The sequence below is a fragment of the Periplaneta americana genome, chromosome 16 (genome assembly GCF_040183065.1).
Source record: "Periplaneta americana isolate PAMFEO1 chromosome 16, P.americana_PAMFEO1_priV1, whole genome shotgun sequence".
Taxonomy (NCBI): Eukaryota; Metazoa; Arthropoda; class Insecta; order Blattodea; family Blattidae; genus Periplaneta; species Periplaneta americana.
In genome coordinates, this window is record NC_091132.1 from 121,377,633 (window position 1) to 121,398,431 (window position 20,799).

General features: G+C 36.5%; 1 protein-coding gene and 1 non-coding gene across 2 annotated transcripts in view; both read right to left on the minus strand.

Moving 5' to 3' along the window:
* The window catches only part of LOC138691179 (acetylcholine receptor subunit alpha-like), a 369,672-nt gene that overhangs the window by 294,182 nt on the left and 54,691 nt on the right, over positions 1–20,799 (minus strand). The window lies entirely within an intron of this gene.
* Positions 4,859–4,931, minus strand: TRNAT-CGU (transfer RNA threonine (anticodon CGU)). Its single transcript has one exon. It is a non-coding gene; the product is annotated as a tRNA-Thr (tRNA).

A 20,799-nucleotide genomic window follows, 5' to 3' on the forward strand; every position in this document is an offset into this window, starting at 1 on the left:
AAGCAATACACGGTATCTCTCAGCAGAAAGTGGCAATAGCCAATAATATAGTGTATGGAGTCTTCATACCAATTAATGGCATCCGTTCAAGTCCCTGAAAAATCGTGGGCTGAGTTTTGGAGTCTTGACAAATGACGCCAAGACCTGTTTTGAGATTCCCTCGTCGGTTGCAGTCTTCATTCGGTCGCTATGTGGCTTGTCTTGAACAGTCATAGTTCTTCCAAATTTGGATATCAGGGATGTGGTAGTTTTTTTTGTCAAATTGGGCGATTTTTCTGGACATTTGTCGTTGAAATTTGCGGCTATGATACGACAAGTGCGTTCTCCAGATATTAGGTTCACTTCAATCCTTTTCTCTTTCGCCAATGCCTGAAACATCACCGGTAATTTTTAATTTGTGTGTTAATAACTTTAGAACCGCAACACATAGGCCCATGTCAGATAAATTCCTATAATATCAGATAAATTTCTTAGAAAGAATCCAGTATAGGGCAGCTAAATTTGTTAAAGGTAAAAGAGAAGATGGAAACGATACGATAAAAGAACTTCAATGGGAAACTTTGGAAAACAGACGTAGTAAAACTAGAATAAAATCATTGTATAGACCACATCTAGGTCAGAAAGCATGGATAGACATAACGGCTATGGTAGGAACGATCATGATTTTAAAATTAAATGTAGGAAACAGAAAACGGATGTAGGTAAATGCTCATTTTTAAATAGAACTATAAATGATTGGAATGACCTACCTGCAGCGGTCTTTGAGGGCTGTCCTTCCTTAACTTAAAAAGTTGTGTATAAAGTGTAATTAAAATTAATGTGACATTTAACATTTAATTTTTTAAGGTGACATGTATTTATTTAGCCTGACGAGTTACTCCCTTGGTTTGAATTGTAAATTATTTAAAAATAGCGTGTAAGAGGGTCTTAGGCTAGAAGTGTTTAGTTTAAATGTAGTTCTGTTTATAAGTATGCATAAGGGTGTAAGTATTTGTCTTATTTAAGCTGTTGTATCAGTGAAGCGAGGTGAGTCAGTGAAGTTATGGTTTTACAGTGCAGTGAACAGTTCCGATCAGTGATAATTTATAGCGTCAATGAAATGTGTTCTATAGTGTCAGTGAGATGTGTCCTAAAGTGTCAGTGAAATGCGTCATAGTGCCACTACAGTAAGTGAGATGAGAGTAAAGTGAAAGAATATTATCAGTACCAATGTAAAACTTATGTAAGGCCTATACATATGTAGGTTGTATTGTAAAATTAGGTTCACTTATTAATTAGGTTATTTTATGTATTATTATTAATTGTAATTATTGTGTTAAATTGTATTGTGTAAGGTATAATTGTATTTGTATTGTATAATTGTATTGTGTATTGTAATTTCATTGTGTATTGTTTATATTGTGTATACCACTGCCACCGGGTGCTTGCCCACTTGCAGTGTAAATAAATACATTACATGTCAGATTTAATCATACGAATGAATTTCTAAGTAAAGTTTATTCTTACTTGATATGGCACATCACCGTATTCCCTTTTAAAATGTGCCCTTGGACCAGACTTAAAAAGAATATCATAGGCCTACGTTACTTGTATTTTACGAGAAAAAAATCCCCTCCCCCCGTTAGGAACGACGGGATTTTAAATTAGAACTTTAGTGTGTTGAAAAATGCTACTTTAGATTCTCATCAGTGTAGGTAAAAATTGAAGGATGTGATCCCAAAACTCACTCACAAGGAGAGGACACGCTCTGTATATCACCGAATGGAATAAGATTGTGTGAGATGAAAGTACAAGAAGTACTGTTTAAAGTCATGCCTGGTATGGATGGCCAATGACCCTTCGTTTTGGAAATATTGGCTATTGTTTGTGACATACTTCCGGTAGGTGCTCAATAGGGAAGCATTAGCCTGTGTAACAGCGTAGCCCATATGGTTGGATGCTGAGTTGTTATGCAGGCAACCTGAGTTCGAATCTTAACTGGTTCTATATTTTTTCTTTTAATAATGATTAATATTATGATCACAGTTATCTATTTACCTACCTATATCATATTTCTCAATGTATTGAATGCTTCATCATATTTTAAACAAATTACTAATTAACTAACATTGTATTGTAAAGGATAAAAAATGAAATACTGCTCACGTAGGAAGGCAAGATGTGTCACCGGCGTCTGTTCTATTTCTGTAGCAGCTATTCCATTTCATTTTGTGCCCGATTCATTATGATGTCATAAAAACACACAAAACATACATATTTGATGCACCATGCACAGCAAATGAAAGAAGGTTGTCCACAGTTACACACATTTTTCCGCACTTCTGTTGCGAAACAGATATCTTTCACATTCACAAACACTTCTCGTTCGTTTATCAATTTTGATGCATACCACGCATATTTCAACATGGCTTTGAATATAGGAACTGACAACTGAAAGTGAATTTAAATAATAATAATAATAATAATAATAATAATAATAATAATAATAATATCAAGCTTTAAAAAATGAGAAGGCATTAGGATTCGAACTCAGGTTGCCTGGATGACAACTCAGCATCCAACCACATGAGCTACGCCCTTACACAGCCTAATGCTTCCCTATTAGGTACCTAACGGAAGTATGCCACAAATAATAGCCAATATTTCCAAAACGAGGGGTCATTGGCCACCCATACCAGGTATGACTTTAAACAGTGTGTCTTGTACTTTCATTGCACAAAATCTGATTTAATTCAGTGATATACAGAGCGTGTCCTCTCCTTGTCAGTCTATTTAGCCATTTTTGTGATTTCTACGTGTATGATAATTTTTGAGACCTCTATCATTATATTTTAAGCTTTTCCTCTGAAACAATGCCAGTCATTGTCTAAAAGTTTGTGTTATTGTGCATGTCACTTGAAAACACGCTTAGTCCATAGACCGGTGGATAGAAAAAAAACTAGCCCAGTCCTTTCATAAAAATGAAATTTACGCATTTTGGGGTTATACTCTTTAATTATTATATTCATTTTTTATTTCAGTTTGCATTGATTTCTTCAGTTGTTCATACATATTTTATTAGCTATTTTTATGTTCTGTATTCAACACAAGTCTCAAAGAATCGAACTGTTTTCCTCTGTGGTGAAAAGTTGCCTGTCTAATGACCTACGGCTAGGCCTTATAATTCGTATTCGTATGCAGTGAGGTGAGTACAACATATATTTGCAAACTCTGTAGTTTGCTGGCTGAAATATCATGAGGGAAGGAACTGAATAAAATCATTAACAATGTCGGGCAGCGTGCGGTTTTGGAATTCTATTTAGGGAGCTGCAGTTGAGCTATATCAAAGCTGCCCACATTCACACCGCGGAAGTTGGGTCCTCGCTGGAATAATCTCAGGGTTGATGTATGGCCCCGACAAGTTACAAGATATTGCCCTGTCCAACGTTAACCAGTTCTCGCTCTCTGACCTATTTCGAACTCCGGATAAATTTTCTTACCTATGGAAACAAGAGAGCAGTATTTCAACACAAATGATATATTCCTGAACTGCTCTTGCATCATTTTGAGAGGTATGTAGAAAAGTAGGTAGATCTATAGTCCCGTCGCTCTAATTTCCGGCAGCCAATTACGTTGCAGGTCCGCTACATTTAAACGTGTGCTTCTTGTGATTCGCTGAGGAAGACGTTATTCATTTCTTAAGGCTCGATAAATACTTAATATAATCGCCCGCCATTTTGGCTCTTTCGTTGGCGTTCGCAGAAAGCACACGAAGACGTTATTTGCCGCTCAATTATTTGCTGAATTACAGTGCGTTTGATTTATTATCATAGGAGCTACGACATGATAATGTTTAACGGTGTGGCAAATAGATCCCTCGTATGGTAGCTCGGCAACGAAAGATCAAAAATGGCATATGTCCGATGGGGGTTAGCCCTATTGTACATATATATGTTTACATAACGATACTACCTACCTAGACTTATAGAGCCTTCACTTCCTAAGAAATAAGCAAAGAGAAGGAGTCACGCCGGGAATAACAGCGTCGCGACTATAAGTAGTTAATTCCCTATTTAAGAGACTTCCGGTTCTTTGATTTATGTAGACTACTGAGATTTCTCGTTCTCCGTTTTGCTTTTATTCCAGCTTTCAGTATTGAAAATATGACGATTCCACAATTCGATGCTTGCTGGTAATAAATGGGCTTTGTTAAACGATTTTCATCCGGTCATGTACTTGTAGCACTACTATGAAATTTAAAAAATGAGCACAATTATGTGACACATTCATTCTCATTTTACGCATTAACCATCAATTAAAAGAACCACTAGACTGTGTGAAGGTTTGTCAAATTTTCCACTGTCGCATCGTTACAGATCCCATTCATTTTCAAAGCCACAAAATTCCAGTTTCAAGCACTCTCTGTGCGCTCTGTCCCCTACCAGATTAATATACAGAGTGTCCCATTTATCTTGGCCACCCAAAATAACTTTGAAAAAATATTTCATACAAAAGGTGTACAACTGACGTGGAAGGGGGAGTAATACCGATGGAAATGAAACCTTGTAGCGTTATTAATTAATGAGATACAAGTATTAACACTGTTTCTTTAAATGACACTATGTATTTACTATTCAATATTTCAAGCTCAATACCTTTGCAAAAATATATCACAGTGGGCCATTCTGATAAGCAGAACTTTAATAAACGGAACGTTATTTGATGCCTTGTCGGCATGGTTCCTGTTAATAATATGAAGGGATTTGACTTTAAGTTGGTGTAAACAATACGTAGTAGAATATATTAAAGTTTTTTATTACTTTGTCCTACAGAATAATATCTGTAATATTGACAATTAATATTTGACGAGAAAAATTCGCTTCGGCGCCGGGGATCGAACCCGAGTCCTTGGTCCTACGTACCAAGCGCTCTGACCACTGAGCTACGCCGAATTCAATCCACAGCACCGGATCTGTAGAACAAACTAATAATAAAAAAAACTTTAATATATTCTCATAGCCAGCAGTGCATATTTCTGTACAGATTACTGTGCACTTAACTGCGGAATTCCGGCCAAAAAGTCACTCAGTTGAGTGCGCCCCTTGTATAATGGCAGTTGACTTGGACATAAAACGTCAACGTATATGCCTAACTTGGAGTCAGGCCACAAAGGGAAACGCTGAAGGAGAGGGATTCGATCCGGTGCTGTGGATTGAATTCGGCGTAGCTCAGTGGTCAGAGCGCTTGGTACGTAGATCCAAGGACCCGGGTTCGATCCCCGGCGTCGGAGCGAATTTTTCTCCTCAAATATTAATACGTAGTAGGCCTACATTGCAGATTATACTCAGGGTCGTGTAACCCATTACACGTAGCTTTGGTTTTATTCCGCTGAACACTGATGACTGAGTAGTCTGTTCTACATTTGGTTTCATGTGTTTACTGTAAACCAAAGCTATGTGGAGTGGGCTACACGACCCTGGGTATCTGCAACGTATTGTTTATACCAACTTTGTCGAGTCACTTCCTTTGTATGTACTATGCACAGGAAACATGCCGTGAAGGTATCAAATAACGTTCCGTTTATTAAAGTTCTGCTTATCAGAATGGCCCACTGTGATAGATTTTTGGACAGGTCTTGACGAGCTTAATTGAAATACTGAATAATAAATGGAGTGGATCGGGGGAAGATGCCTGACTTTTTCTTTAACTGAAAATTTAAGGTACTGTTCATTTAGTTTTGAAATATCAAAGTCTCGAAGGTATTTTGAAACTATATTTTTGGTACAAAATAGAAAACATTAATTACCTTGTTTATAGATACAGGTTTTCTTCTTACCTGCACTGTAGGCATCTTTCCCCGATAGTCGGGTAAGATGGCAAATGCAATTAGCACTTTTACTGATATATGTATTTTATCTGAACTTAGTTTGATACATGTATATAACAAAATTTATTTAATCTAAAACTCATGGACACTTTTTCACTCGTTTATCACTACTTAGCAACACAGTCATTGCACATACAGTATTCTATTACCGTGTGCAAGACTCGTGAAATCACTTCTTGCACACAATGAATTCAATCCAGTACATTTTTTTGTCATCCTTTTTAGGCGGCGTTTAAGGGTACGGTAAGGAATCTCGTATGCTTGCGATGCTCTAAAACAGTTCATATCCTCTGTTGCAACATGTTCCATTGAACTGCTACTGCTGTTTTAAATCGATTATACAGCAAGCTGTTTCAACTACGCGATTATCTAACGTCGGTGGAATTTGGGAAAACGAATGATATTTCTGCGAGGTGAGTCCGTGGATTACTTGATATTCTCCTTACAGCTGCGAAAAATATCGAACACCCGACTGGTAATCAGCTCAAGTGAGATATGAACCCACATCCCGAACGCAGCACAAGTCTCATTCACTAACCCCTATTCGTAAATTGAAGTAGAAACGCGTATATACGATACGACGGGCTTCAACGGATGAAACCACCACTGACAGCTTGGGATTCAAGAATTGCTCGCAAGAGAATAGGTAGGCAGATAACTACCTACAGTAGTTAGATGGGAGACGAATTGAAGATCCTTTGGCAACTAGGACTCAAAGAGGCGAGGAAGAGAGTGAGAGTGGAATGGCGGGAATCGGTTAAAAAGACAGCGAAGAATATCTGAAGAATATAGGCTGAATCTTCTCCGAGCTGGCTGACAATGGACTGCCTAATCTAACCTCCTTCATGTAAAGAGGCTTCCGCCTTAAAGGATGTCATGAGCTAATCTTAAATACCGTACGTATGTATTTAATAATAGAAGCCCAGATGTAACAACACCACGGGTAGCTCTCGTGTAACGAATTTGTGTGTGTTCATTACTAAGAAGCAGAGAGAGAAACTATTAAATTTTCGGGCTCTCACGAATATAAACAATTATTACAGCAGCCCTTATATAAAGAGTGGTGTTTGGCGTGCCATCTGCCTGCTTGATTATGTAGAGCTATTTCTCTTAATCGCTGGAGTACGCCATTCATTTTAATACCTAAGAAGGACTCTACCCGGTTATGTCCCTTATGATCTATATGCTATTTCTTCATTAAGAAATTATCTAGGTACAATAATTTGCATCTGCTTATTCCTCAGGTGTTAAATACAGAGAAAACGTACAATAATTTGAAAACAGGCCGTTAATGTTTAAAGAGGAAGTGTACGGAAAGTCGCCAAACCATAGTTCGAAAGTCGTTAGATTCTTTATTATCAATGGATAATGTTTTTTTTTTTTTTTTCTAGAGGATCCTGAAGAATCGCTAAATCCCTATTTAAGCAATAGAAAAGTTAAAAGAAATTGTCTCCGAAAAACAGTTAAAAGTCGCTAAATTGGCAACGCTGACTATAAGCATAGGAGTAAGTTAGAGTTCGTGTCAACAAAACCTCAAATACTATTTGTTCACATTCTTCACCGCTTAATTGATTTAAATGAAATCTATGATTCGCCAAGTCTCGTTCCTGAACGATCCTTTTTTTGTCAACATTATTTAATGTCATATCCTCTAATAAATCGCCCTCGTTGCCTCCAAATGTTGTGATCAGATGGAGTTATTATTTTTTTCTTTACCATATCCAATCACTCATTAGTGGGGGGGAACTCTCTCATACTACATATTGTTATTGTAGTCACCGTATTGTCACGTGGTATTAGAGTATGCCGTACCAAGGTACACGTTATTGCAAAAAAATCTCTATCGTCATTCTCCATTCGGATTCACTGCCACGGTTAGCTACATAACCGCTCGCACTCGACCGATTAGTAAATTTGCATGGTTAGCGTGGTTTAACTCGTAACCAAACTTGGTGGCACACAATAAAACAACTAATATCTATTACCTACTTAAACGTTCCTAACCGAGATTGGTGCACAAAGCTTGTAAACACTATTAAGCAAAACATTTACGAACGTATGTTCGCTTAGGATAATTGTTAATTTAGATCACCTCTGTTACATGTAAAAGTTTCTACTAAAGTCGTGGTTACGGCCTATGTATCATATATTATTCTCCTTGACCTCAGATGTACAGGCAAATATCTATACATTTCCTGGGCCTAAAAATATTTATATTTCAAATATCATCATTATGATGATCATCATCGTCGTCGTCGTCATCGTCATCGTCATCGTCATCGTCATCATCATCATCATCATCATCATCATCATCATCAGAACAACTATAATGCCCAAGGCCCGTTACGGTCTCAGAGAGTCATTTCAAATGTATGCGATCAATTTGACGAAATTTTATAGTACCTAAAATGCCTGTTTGACCGTTACTGTCTATTTCTGTACTATTCTGCCTAAAAGTCCTTATTTTAGAGATCATTTTCCAAATTAGTATAGTTTTCGTGTTAATTAAATTAAATTCTTGCATGTTTCTAATTTGGATCTGAATGGTCATCTGGTCTGTCAGGCAGATGTCTCCCTGTCTTTGTGAGAAATTATTATTATTATTATTATTATTATTATTATTTTATTATTATTATTATTATTACTATTATTATTATTATTATTATTATTATTATTATTATTATTATTATTATTATTATTATTATTATAACTCGGTTAAGAGAGAAGTTTTATATGATATTCTTATTGAATTTGGTATTCCCAAGAATCTGGTTAGATTAATTAAAAAGTGTCTCACGTCAGTGCAAAGTATAGCAGAGTTCGTATAGGTCAGTTTCTGTCAGATGCGTTTCCAATTCACTGTGGGCTAAAGCAAGGAGATGCACTATCACCTTTACTTTTTAACTTTGCTCTAGAGTATGCCATTAGGAAAGTCCAGGATAACAGAGAGGGTTTGGAATTGAACGGGTTACATCAGCTGCATGCCTATGCGGATTACGTGAATATGTTAGGAGAAAATCAACAAACGATTAGGGAAAACGCGGAAATTTTACTGGAAGCAAGTAAAGAGATAGGTTTGGAAGTAAATCCCGAAAAGACCAAGTGTATGATTATGTTTCGTGTCCAGAATATTGTACGAAATGGAAATATAAAAATTGAAAATTTTATCTTTTGAAGAGGTGGAGAAGTTCAAATACGTTGGAGCAACAGTAACAAATATAAATGATACTCTGGAGAAAATTAAACACAGAATAAATATGGGAAATGCCTGTTATTATTCGGTTGAGAAGCTTTTATCATCCAGTCTGCTGTCAAAAAATCTGAAAGTTAGAATTTATAAAACAGTTATATTACCGGTTATTCTTTATGGTTGTGAAACTTGCACTCTCACTTTGAGAGAGGAACATAGGTTAAGGGTGTTTGAGAATAAGGTGCTTAGGAAAATATTTGGGGCTAAAAGGGATGAAGTTACAGGAGAATGGAGAAAGTTACACAACGCAGAACTGCACGCATTGTATTCTTCACCTGACATAATTAGGAACATTAAATCCAGACGTTTGAGATGGACAGGGCATGTAGCACGTATGGGCGAATCCAGAAATGCATATAGAGTGTTAGTTGGGAGGCCGGAGGGAAAAAGACCTTTAGGGAGGCCGAGACGTAGATGGGAAGATAGTATTAAAATGGATTTGAGGGAGGTGGGATATAATAGAGATTGGATTAATGGTTGGCTTATGTGAGGGCGGCAATGGAACCTCCGGGTTCCTTAAGAGCCAGTAAGGAAGTGTTATTATTATTATTATTATTATTATTATTATTATTATTATTATTGTGTAATTGATGTCTATTTAATTTTTTTTCAATTTGTCAACTTGCGGTAAATTTCTCACATAGAGGAAAAATAGAGAGCAACACGCAACTGCACAAGACGTAAAACTTCGCAGTATTTCAAAGTTCAAATATGCAACTGTGGTATCAATGGATGTCGAACGTTCTGTTTCTGCGTATGACATGGTTAAGCAGCAAGAGGCATGCATACCGGCAGCTTAGATCCCATTCAATTAGAAATGATTCTTGTAATGCATTGCCATGACAATTATTTTATTGTAGTAGGTTATTTTACGACACTTTATGAACAGCTTAGGTTATTTAGCGTCTGAATGAGGTGAAGGTAATAATGCCGGTGAAATGAGTCCGGGGTCCAACACCGAAAGTTACCCAGCATTTGCTCATATTGGGTTGAGGGAAAACCTCAACCAGGTAACTTGTCCCGACCGGGAATCGAACCCAGGCCACCTGGTCATGGCAATTATGGCAGACAGAACGAACAAGAATGAAAGTATTAAACAAAAAGAGAAGTTAATTATCTCATTGTCGTTTTAATATTTTAAGTTGCGTTTTTTATATATTTTTAGTCATGAAAGTGCCTGATCAAATGTTTATTTTGATTTCTTAGTGCCCATTTTGTTACCATAAGTGAATGGAGTAACGGCTATCTCATCTGGCCGCGAAACCAGGTGGCCCGAATTCGATTCCCGGTCGGGGCAAGTTACCTGGTTGAGATTTTTTCCCGGGCTTTCCCTCAAATCCCAACCACATATCAGCAAATTCTGGGTAACTTTCGGTGTTGAACCCCGGACTCATTTCACCGGCATTATCACCTTCATCTCATTCAGACGCTAAAAAACCTAAGATGTTGATAAAGCGTCGTAAAATAACCTATTGAAGTAAAAAAAAACGTAAGTGACTATTTTGTCTTTATATGTGACTCTTTTGCTACTATAATTGCCTATTTTTGGCGCTTAAAATACATACATTTAGTGCCTAAACGTCTGAGGTCTAATTATAATATTGTTCATATTTACTTTAGTTCTCAATTGCACAGCTTATCAGATTCACTGGTGTTTTATATTTGCATAATAGACAGCTTCGTTGAAACAAAGTTTTCGTGTGCTCCCAATATTTTCGTTAAAATTTCGAAATCACTTTTCCAGAACATTACAATGCTTCCTTTTTACTTTGCATGGCAAACTAAATAGGTCATAGTGTAGCGTCTCTAAAGGAAAAATAAAACGTGTAACTACTTATCGACGTAATGCAGAATGACGAGACATATCCATTTTCTGTCATTCAGGAAAGAGTTTTTTCTGTACATAATATGGATTTTATTGTGCACATATTACACATGATGCATGTAAAATGTGCAGTGATGACGTAAAACGTCACGATAGGCAAAATTGAAGCACCGTATCGCTTTTGGAGGGAGCGAGATTGGAGCAAGAGGAAAAGCGAGTCATCTATATCCGGAGACAGTTTCCATTGCATTCCATATTCTATCCCCACACGCACGCACGTACTCACGCACACGCACACATAAATACTATATGGGCTATTCCATATGAAATCGATCAGTATAAAACCTCGCATTTTTTTAATAGTCTTAACTTTTTCCCTATTTATACAAGGTGTTGAGGACAGTGCATTTTCAAAAATATACTATCGAAATTGAAACGGTTTTCGTACTATTAAACGAAAAATTTAGCGTATTTTATAAAAACAAGCCTCTTTCAGCGCTCAGAACTCTGGAACCATTTACTGCAGAACATTGAACGGGAGCTCATTTTGAAGCTGACATTTGGTAGGTTATGATAAGAAGTAATCCTTATTTTTATTGTATACAGAGAGACAGATAATCTGATTTTATTTACTTCTAGGCTTTTTGCCAATTTGTATAAAATGTAATCTCAAAGGCAAAATGTAATTACTTGAATAATTCATATGATCTTCACTATCTAAAGAACATGATTTTTCGAACTGTGGTCTCAATTACTGGAGATCTTTGAGTGTCATAAAGTGACTCTATGAATATTTTCTATGAACAAACGGAAAGCACTATTAGTTGTATTGTGATAAATAGCTGGTAACTTGCGTATAGTTTCATTATTAAGGAGGTTATTGCAGTCTTTGTTCCGCTCCAACCCTTTAAAAAATTCGCACCATCGCATCGTCTGCCTGTTCGGATTCTGACGGCTGAGAGAAAGGGAAAGCTCGTTCGCCCTGGAGGGCAAGTGAGCGGCGAGTCTGTGCAGCTTGACTGCTGGTGTCGGCTGTGACGTTCCTCACTGAGAGCGAGCTTGAATGCCGTGCAGCAAGCGTTCTTCGTGGAAGAGCATTTATTTCATGAATGAAAGAGTGTATCTGAATTAAATGTATTGTACGGGACTCACTTCACCGGCCCTATGAAGAATGCAAAAGGAATGCATCAACTGTTACTCACTCCAAAACTACTTGAAACCACGCCCCTGTTCACCAATTTCCGAACTGATAATGTCTGCAGTACAAGATTAATAAAACATTAAAGAATCACTATACACAGGCAGAACCATAAGTAAAGTCATTAATTCTGGTGGAATATTCTTTTACTAAAGAGCAACAAAAAAGTCAAATACCATTTTTCTGTGTTTTGAATAGTTTTTCAGAAAAATGTGCATTTCAAAATACATTAATTATAAGATCGTGCAACGTTGTGCAATCAGTAGGGAGTGCACATAAGGATCTGTTGCTCTGAACAACCCCTTCACCTGGCTTGTTATAAACAGGGAAGTTGAGATAATTGCCACGTACGGTTTCCCTGGAAAAGAATGAGACGATTGAATAGTCCTAAGTCCCAGATGTAAGACACTGCGCATGATCGGAGACCAGAGCACTGATACACAAGATAACGAATATTGAGTTACTTAAATTCAGGCTATTTGGTTTGTTACTAGCATCATTCCGAAATTCACTTCAAAAACTGCAAAAAATATGATATTACGTAAATAAAAAATAAATACATACATAAATCGTGTAGTTAAATCGACAATGGACCTTCATGACTAGATCGACACTCGGCACAGAAAGGAAAACTTTCGTGTCGTTTCAATAGCTCAGACGTTGAGACCTCTGCATGTTGTGTAGAAGAGAGCGAGTTCGATTCTTAGTTCACATCAACGATTTTCTTTTTGCCTAAATAACGTTGAAATAGAGTTTTACAAAGTCCTCAGATTAAGTGTTAATGATCACAGACAATACAAAATTACAAGTTATAATATTACAAACTTTAATCTAATGAACGCATTTATATACACACGTATACAATGTAAATGCATATATATATATATATATATATATATATATATATATATTAAAACTAACAATTAGAATTAAATTAAAAAATTATTCTTAAGCTACACAGATAAACTTTTACAAAGGTTTAGAGTCCTTAGGCTATGTCATTTGCTGAGTAATTATTACAATATTTTATTAGTAGCTTTCCCATATGTGTAAGAAATGCACTCGCACAAAACAATTTTTGTTAAAAGTGTGGCTGTGGATTATTTCATTCTCACCCCTTCATTTGATTTTAACTATTTTATCTACGTGTTTGCAATAGTGCTTAATTTAATGTGCATTCAATTTTATTCATGTTATGATTGAATGAAAAAGCACTGTTGCAGTTATTGACTAATTACATATATTAATGCTAATTATTAAATACATCTGTTAAGTAACCAATTGCAGTATCTTTTTCAAAATCTTGAATGTTTAAGTTGTCAATAATATTTCTGTACTATATGCTACAAGAAGTTAAAAGAATTTGCAATAGATTTGGGATCCTGTACTTTATAATCACTAGTTTTAATGAAAAAAATATTTTCTTTCTTAGGATATCTACAAGTTTAACTTTAATAATATTCCGAATAGCTATAAGTACATTATCTGAATTTTGTACTTTTCTATTCAAATGTATTCTATTTACCTCTTTTACAATTTTTGATAAATTACACTGTGCTTCTTGTAGTATTTAAGAACATGAGGATCATTACATTGCAACTCATTACATATAGATTCTTCTTTTTAATATATGAGATTTTTATGTCCCTGCGTTATCTACATTTTTTTACTTTTGAATTTTTTTCACAACATTGAGTGGAGAATATCCACTGAAGTGATTCTGAAAATAAGTGAAAAATACAATACATTTACTCTTAATATCAGTAGTACCAGTAGTCTATCATATACGTTTTTCTAAGATTCATTTTGTAGACATAAATGTAAATAATCATTAGATACAGCATTTACGACCCTTTTTAGTTTTTAAATGAATATTTTGAAATTGTTCAATGCCATTGGAAACACTTAGGATTTGTTTATCATGTTCAGACAAGCCATTGATTATATATTCTGTCGAATAGAAATTCAGTCTAATTCTGTGCACAAAACTTTTATCAATGGCTGTGCTATTTCCCCTTGTATGGTGGTGGGAAAATGACTCTACGACTAAGGTTTTCAGTTTCAAGGAGTGAATTTAATTTACTTTTACGGAGAAGTTCCGAGAGATAATCTATGTTTATGTCACTACAGAAAAGCCACCTATGCCCACGAAATCGATACGAATTGTGGAATCAAGTTGTTGACACCTGGGAAGATCTCGCCGGGGCCAGAACTTATTCCACAATCTCGTGACATCCATGCCTAATTGACTTAGAGCTGTAATAGAAGCTGATGGCATGTGGAAAAGATTTTAAGTTAACAGGTCTCTTTTTGTTTCTTATGATTTTTGTTTGAGGAAGAATACTTTTAACTTCCAAGTAAGATTTTTTTTTTGACGAGGTTCAGCCCAATTGTAAGACCCAGAAATTGGGCATAAATTATTCCATATTTTTCGACAAATTAGACAGTCGAGGAACTCTGAAGAAATTAATTACACTTTAATAAAAAAAAGTTTTACCTGGGATCGAACACGAGACGTTTCGGTTATACAGTGGAACCGACACGCTACTATATGAACTACCGAGACAAGACAGTGACAGCAGCAGTCCAGAATGTAGATCCCATACCAGGCATTTGCAATTAGGTACAGAGAAGCAATGATATTTTATGACTCGAGCTATGTTGTGAAATAGTGGCCTTAAATGGCTATCTTCTTCGTAATCCTTATTCTGGTCCTTGTCCTTGTTGTGGTCCTTGTAATAATTCTCGTTGTATTTCTCATGGTACTTATCGTTACGTCGATATCGGGTGAATGGCGCTGTAGAACTTTAACTTCCGACGACCAAGAGTCGTCTCATTCCTTTTAAGGGTAACTGTACATTCTTTTTAAACTTGTAAAAAATACAGATGATATACCCTTTCATTTTTGTGTTTAGTCTGCGTTAGAGAGCGATGAATGTACGCTAGAGAGCTGCAGAACAGCGCTTAGAACCGGCTTATATTCAACCGGTAGGAGAACAACCGGCGTTGAACATCTGACCGAATATTCGACTTTGAAGGGGTTGCTTCTACTGTTTTGCAGGGTAGACTGAACACCAGGCGCACTTCACCATATAAGAACTCTGATGAGATTTTCTGACTACACAAATGAAGTAACAATTGAAGGAAATTTACTTTTTCTAATTAAAAAAAATATATTTTACTTTCAATACACTCTTTGTATAAGTTATTTAGTGTCTGAATGAGATGAAGGTGATAATGCCGGTGCAACGAGTCCGGGGTGCAGCACCGAAAGTTACCCCGCATTTGCTCATATTGGGCTGAGGGAAAACCCCGGACAAAACCTAAATCAGGTAACTTGTCCCGACTGGGATTCGAACCCGGGCCACCAGGTTTTGCAGTCAGACGCGCTGACCGTTACTCCACAGTGAGGACATACATATGGGCTATTCCATATGAAATCGATCAGTAAAAAACCTCGCATTTTATACTCTAATTTTTCCCCTATTTATAAAAGGTGCTGAGGAGAGTGCATTTTCAAAAATATACTATCGAAAGTCAAACAGTTTTCGTATTGTTGACCGACAAATTTAGCGTATTTTATAAAAACAAGCCTCTTTCAGCGCTCAGAACTCTGGAACCATTTACTGCAGAACATTCAACTGGAGCTCAATTTGAAGCTGACATTTGGTAGGTTATGTTAAGAAGTAATCCTTATTTTTATTGTACATAGAGAGACAGATAATCTGATTTTACTTACTTTTAGGCTTTTTGCTTATTGGTAAAAATGTAAAAAGAAATATTGAGAAAAAACCTTGCATTATTAAGAGGGATTCGGCATTGTTTACTTAGTGGCTCGGCAATAAGTTTCAAGGGTATTAAACAAATTATTTTCACACGCCTAGATTTGAACGGCGCAGTACCCCACGCACTGGCCGATAGCTGAAGATAAGCGAGCGTTGGGCGTCATTTTACTCCTGCGTTTATGAAAATTTGTGATAAAGCTAGCCGAGCTATGTGCTACTAGACGAAATATCACGTGTTTGTCTCCTGGCCTTGCTTGTCTCGGCTAGCTTCCTCCTCACAGTCAGCTGGTTACTTCACGTGGATACTATTTATTTTCTTTATTTGATATTTTCAATACTTTCTTATCAACGATGCACCAGTAAAAATATGTGTTTATTTGTACTTTCAATGCGGAATCTAACCATATATTTTAAACATATTTTTTCGTGTTCAAAGGCATCTTAATGAAGAAAAATTTAAATTTCTCCATTTCCATAAAAAGTAAGAAAAACTGTTCACATGTCAATATAAGCTTTAATTTCTCAGCATCAAAATAAACCATGATTTTGATCATTGGGTGAAAGGGTTTCGGAGCCACAACAGTTTAAAGTTGCTAATTTTATGAAAATGCGATAAATTTAAATATTTTTAATTTAAACACTGTGAAGTTCTGATGCATCAAACTTTGCACAAAGCATTGTATCACAGTTCTCTACGTACAAAAAAGTTTAATTGTATTTAGAAATTGTAAGGTCAATTTTCTCTATATTTCGGTCGATTTGAGATGGAATAGCTCATATATACATACATACATACATACATACATACATACATACATACATACACACACATACATACTGTTGTCACGCCAGGAGAAGGCGGCTGAAGTACTTAGACGGGGCGGAGGGGAAACAGTCGCGCATGCGCACCGCGCTGTTCACTGCAATATTCCTGTTCCACAAACATCTACTGCACGTGTCTATGAGTCTTTGCGACTTTGTGAAAATAATAGTGGGGTTTTTACTGTAGTGTTTTATTAGTTTCAACACGACAATTGTTTTCAGTATACCACAGATCTTGTATTGCTTTAGTTATCCTTTGCTTTTCGTGTTAATAGTGTTGATAATAATACAGTTAATAGAATTTATGTTATTGTATACTGTTATTTAGGTTTATAGCAGTTTTTTGTTTATTGTAAATATGTCGACAAAGAGGAAACAAGGATTAACAATCTATAGCGAAGAAAGGAATATTATTAGAAGTGCAAAATAATTCTGTGATGAAGAAAAACAATAACAGTGCCTTTGCATTCCTCTTACGAAACCTACAGCAAAGGTAGAAAAGTACTCTAATCTATCCACAAGAACAATACAGCGTATAAGGAATGAAATGAAAGACTGCACAGAAGAAAGTGCGTTGTCGACACCTGAGGGAGAAAAAAAATGTAAACGTCCAGACTACCGAAACGCAAATGTAGATGACTTCGACGGGAGATTGACAAAAAAGATATAATTGAGAATTTTTATTTGAAAAAGAAAGAGGGCCACCGGCGTAGCTCAGGAGGTAGCGCGTTTGCCTGCTGATCTGCAGTTGTGCTCGGGAGTGAGTTCGATTCCCGTTTGCGCTGACTACCTGGTTGGGTTTTTTCCGAGGTTTTGCCAAGCGGAAGGCGAATGTCAGGTAATCTATGGAGAATCCTTGGTTTCATTTCGCCAAATACCATCTCGCCATCATCAATTCAATCGACACTGAAGAAGCTAGTAGTTATTACAGTGTCGTTAAATAACAAGTAAAAAAATAGTACCAAGCTGCAACAAACGTCTACCCTTTTACAAGAGAAAATTGATTTGAAATGAAAGACAACATTAAGACGAATACTGAAGAAAAAGGATTTCAGGTGGAAGAAGTGTGCAGCAAAAAAAATTGAGGAAAACACTATAAATTAGAATACGTGAAGATATCTACAGCAAATAAGAAAGCTTAGGAAAGTGGAAAAACCGATTTTGTATCTGGACGAAATGCGGATAGATAGGCCTACCAATTTAACGTTTCCCAAGTTCTGGCACGATAAAAATGTTACGGGAGTTTTGACTACCGGTGTCCAGAACACTCATTGTTGTCCATCAGGATGGTGGCGGTGCGGTGGGGCTAATGGCTTTGTTGAGAGATTCGAATTAATATACACGGCTGGAACATAAACAGACGATTATCATGGACAGATCATACTCCAGAAATTTTGAAAAATGTGATAATGATAGTCATAGCGACAGCACTGAAGATGCGGAATCTTTTATGTCTGACTCCGTTCCCTTGTAGCCAAGCAAGTGGACGAAGTTTTCAGGTCAGAGTGTAGCGTAAAGTTCCCCCGTCCCGCTTATCTACTCCACGCGCCAACTCGTAGCGCGAAGACAGTACAGTTTTGTTTCTAAGAAATCAGAGTGCACTAGCAGAATTGTCGTCGCAACAGTTTTTTGACATCAACAATACGTGACTTTATTGTCGCAAGTTTCTAAATATGTTCATTTTTGGTTCTACGAAATTAGATCTAGGCGACGCGTATTTTCGCCCTGACTCCTGTAACATTGCATTTACATGGAAAAATATTATTGGAGCAGCGAGACTAAAGGCTCATTCACAATGAAAATTAAACATAACGTAAGCGTTAAGTTAAGAATATAAACGTTACTGTAAAATTAAGAAGTCATACCATCATTCACGATGGGAACATAAACATAACAGCAAACATACTTAGTAACCATGGAAACATAACAACGACGCCATTTCCTCATATTCTGTCGTATACTTCAGCGCTCCACGATTGTGTACTGTTTGCAAATCACTTAAGCATAAGCATGAAAGTTTGGAGTTTGCAAACTTTCATGTTAACGTCTTACGGTAATGTTTATGTCAATGCTTATGTGAATCATTGTGAATGATCCCATTTGGTAGCCTGGGCGCAAACTTCTGTGTTTATGTTACTGTTATGTTTAATTTTCATTGTGAATGGGTCTTAAAAGAATAAAATACGGTCAAATGTCGGATTGCTACTGGAGCGCGCGTACCATACGACCATTGTCGAGAAATCAAAGGCTTGCCGGTGATTAATGAGGAAAGCGCGTCGATAATACAGAGCTAGTCTCCTGTTTTAAAATGGATAACGCTGAACTTTTACATTAGGGATAAATATACATTGTCCTCACAACAATTCCAAGTCCTCAACAGCAATAATTAACTAATGATTGGTTTTATTTCTCACATAATTTTTATATTTTTTGGAAATTATTATTATTATTATTATTATTATTATTATTATTATTATTATTATTATTATTACTTTTATTACAGAGGAATTTTGAAATTAGATAAAAATTCGGGCAAACCAAGGAAAGCGGTTGATACTGTTGTTGTTGTGTCAACTGTCCAAAGACAGGTCTGAACCTCACAAGTGATACTGTACCAAGAAAGCATCACTTATGAGGTAACTAGGCCAGGAGATAATGGGGTAGGGTAGCCAGTTCCTTTCCCCCTCCATTGCATTCATCGCTGATTAGCTACATATTACACTAATCAGGCTTTTATGCATTTAAATATGCAAAATAAAAATATATATATTTATGTGAAAGGGAAACCCCTCTAAATATGCATTTATGCAGAATAAAGTGGGGGGGGGGCTTCATTCGAACGCAAAAAGCCATGTTCGGCAAAGATCCACTTTTACTTTTTCAATATGCCAAATCAATAAAAAAAACATGCAATTGCATGTAGTCCCGCGGTTTAGTAATAACAATGTTTGAAATTACTGAGTTGAAACTTAAATTTTCGGTCATTAAGTTCATTTTTATACTGATATTTAAAAAAATTGGCTCTTACTCGTACGGAATTTTTGTGACCAAAATACGAAACAACATTTGAGCTTTAAATTGCATATTTAAGTTTAGCCTCAAACTCTGTTTTTTCCTTCACTTTTTTAAATCTAGCTGTCGGCTAGCATAAGCGGCCTTCGGTGACTCTTAAAGAGTTACTTGAATTAGTGCTCGAGAAAAAGAACTCTTCAGAACCATATGAGAACGTTTTGACAAGATTATAAATAGGAGAGAGTTCACAGAACATTTTTAAGGAAATTGAGAAATCTACTTGTTATTTTATGATTCATTTTAAGAAACTGCAAGTTGTGTGGGACGAAAAAAGACAGGTTTGTAGTGAAATAGGCCTATTCAGAATGTTTGAAGGCGGAAGTGAAGTTTCGTCAATAGAAACGTAATGGTATAGCTAAAGAACCTTGCATCTTGCTTACCGGAGGAACGGAGGGACATTCCAGTCGCGAGCGTAGCCTAAGTTCTTTTTCAGAAAGTTCCCTTTTTTATTTTAGTAAGTTATTTTACGACGCTTTATCAACAGCTTAGGTTATTTTAGCGTCTGAATGAGATGAAGGTGATAATACCGGTGAAATGAGTCCGGGGTCTAGCACCGAAAGTTACCCAGCATTTGCTCATATTGGGTTGAGGGAAAACCCCGGAAAAAACCTCAACCAGGTAACTTGCCCCGACCGGGAATCGAATCCGGGCCACCTGGTTTCGCGGCCAGACGCGCTAACCATTACTCCTCAGGTGTGGAGAGAAAGTTCCTTTCTAAGCAAAGGAACAATAATATTTGTTTCGAGTCTTGCATCATGAAACTGATGACAATGGATCTCGTAATGTTACACACCACGGATTTATATTGGGGAAACTTCACTTCAGCCTTCAACTATTCCGAATATATCCTCAGGAATTCATCTTTCACACCCCGCACAACTTCCACCGTCTCTTAAATTACTTAATAAAAAAATAGATTTCTTAATTTCCTTACAATGCTCTTTGAACACTCTTCTATTTATAATCTAGTCCAAACGTACT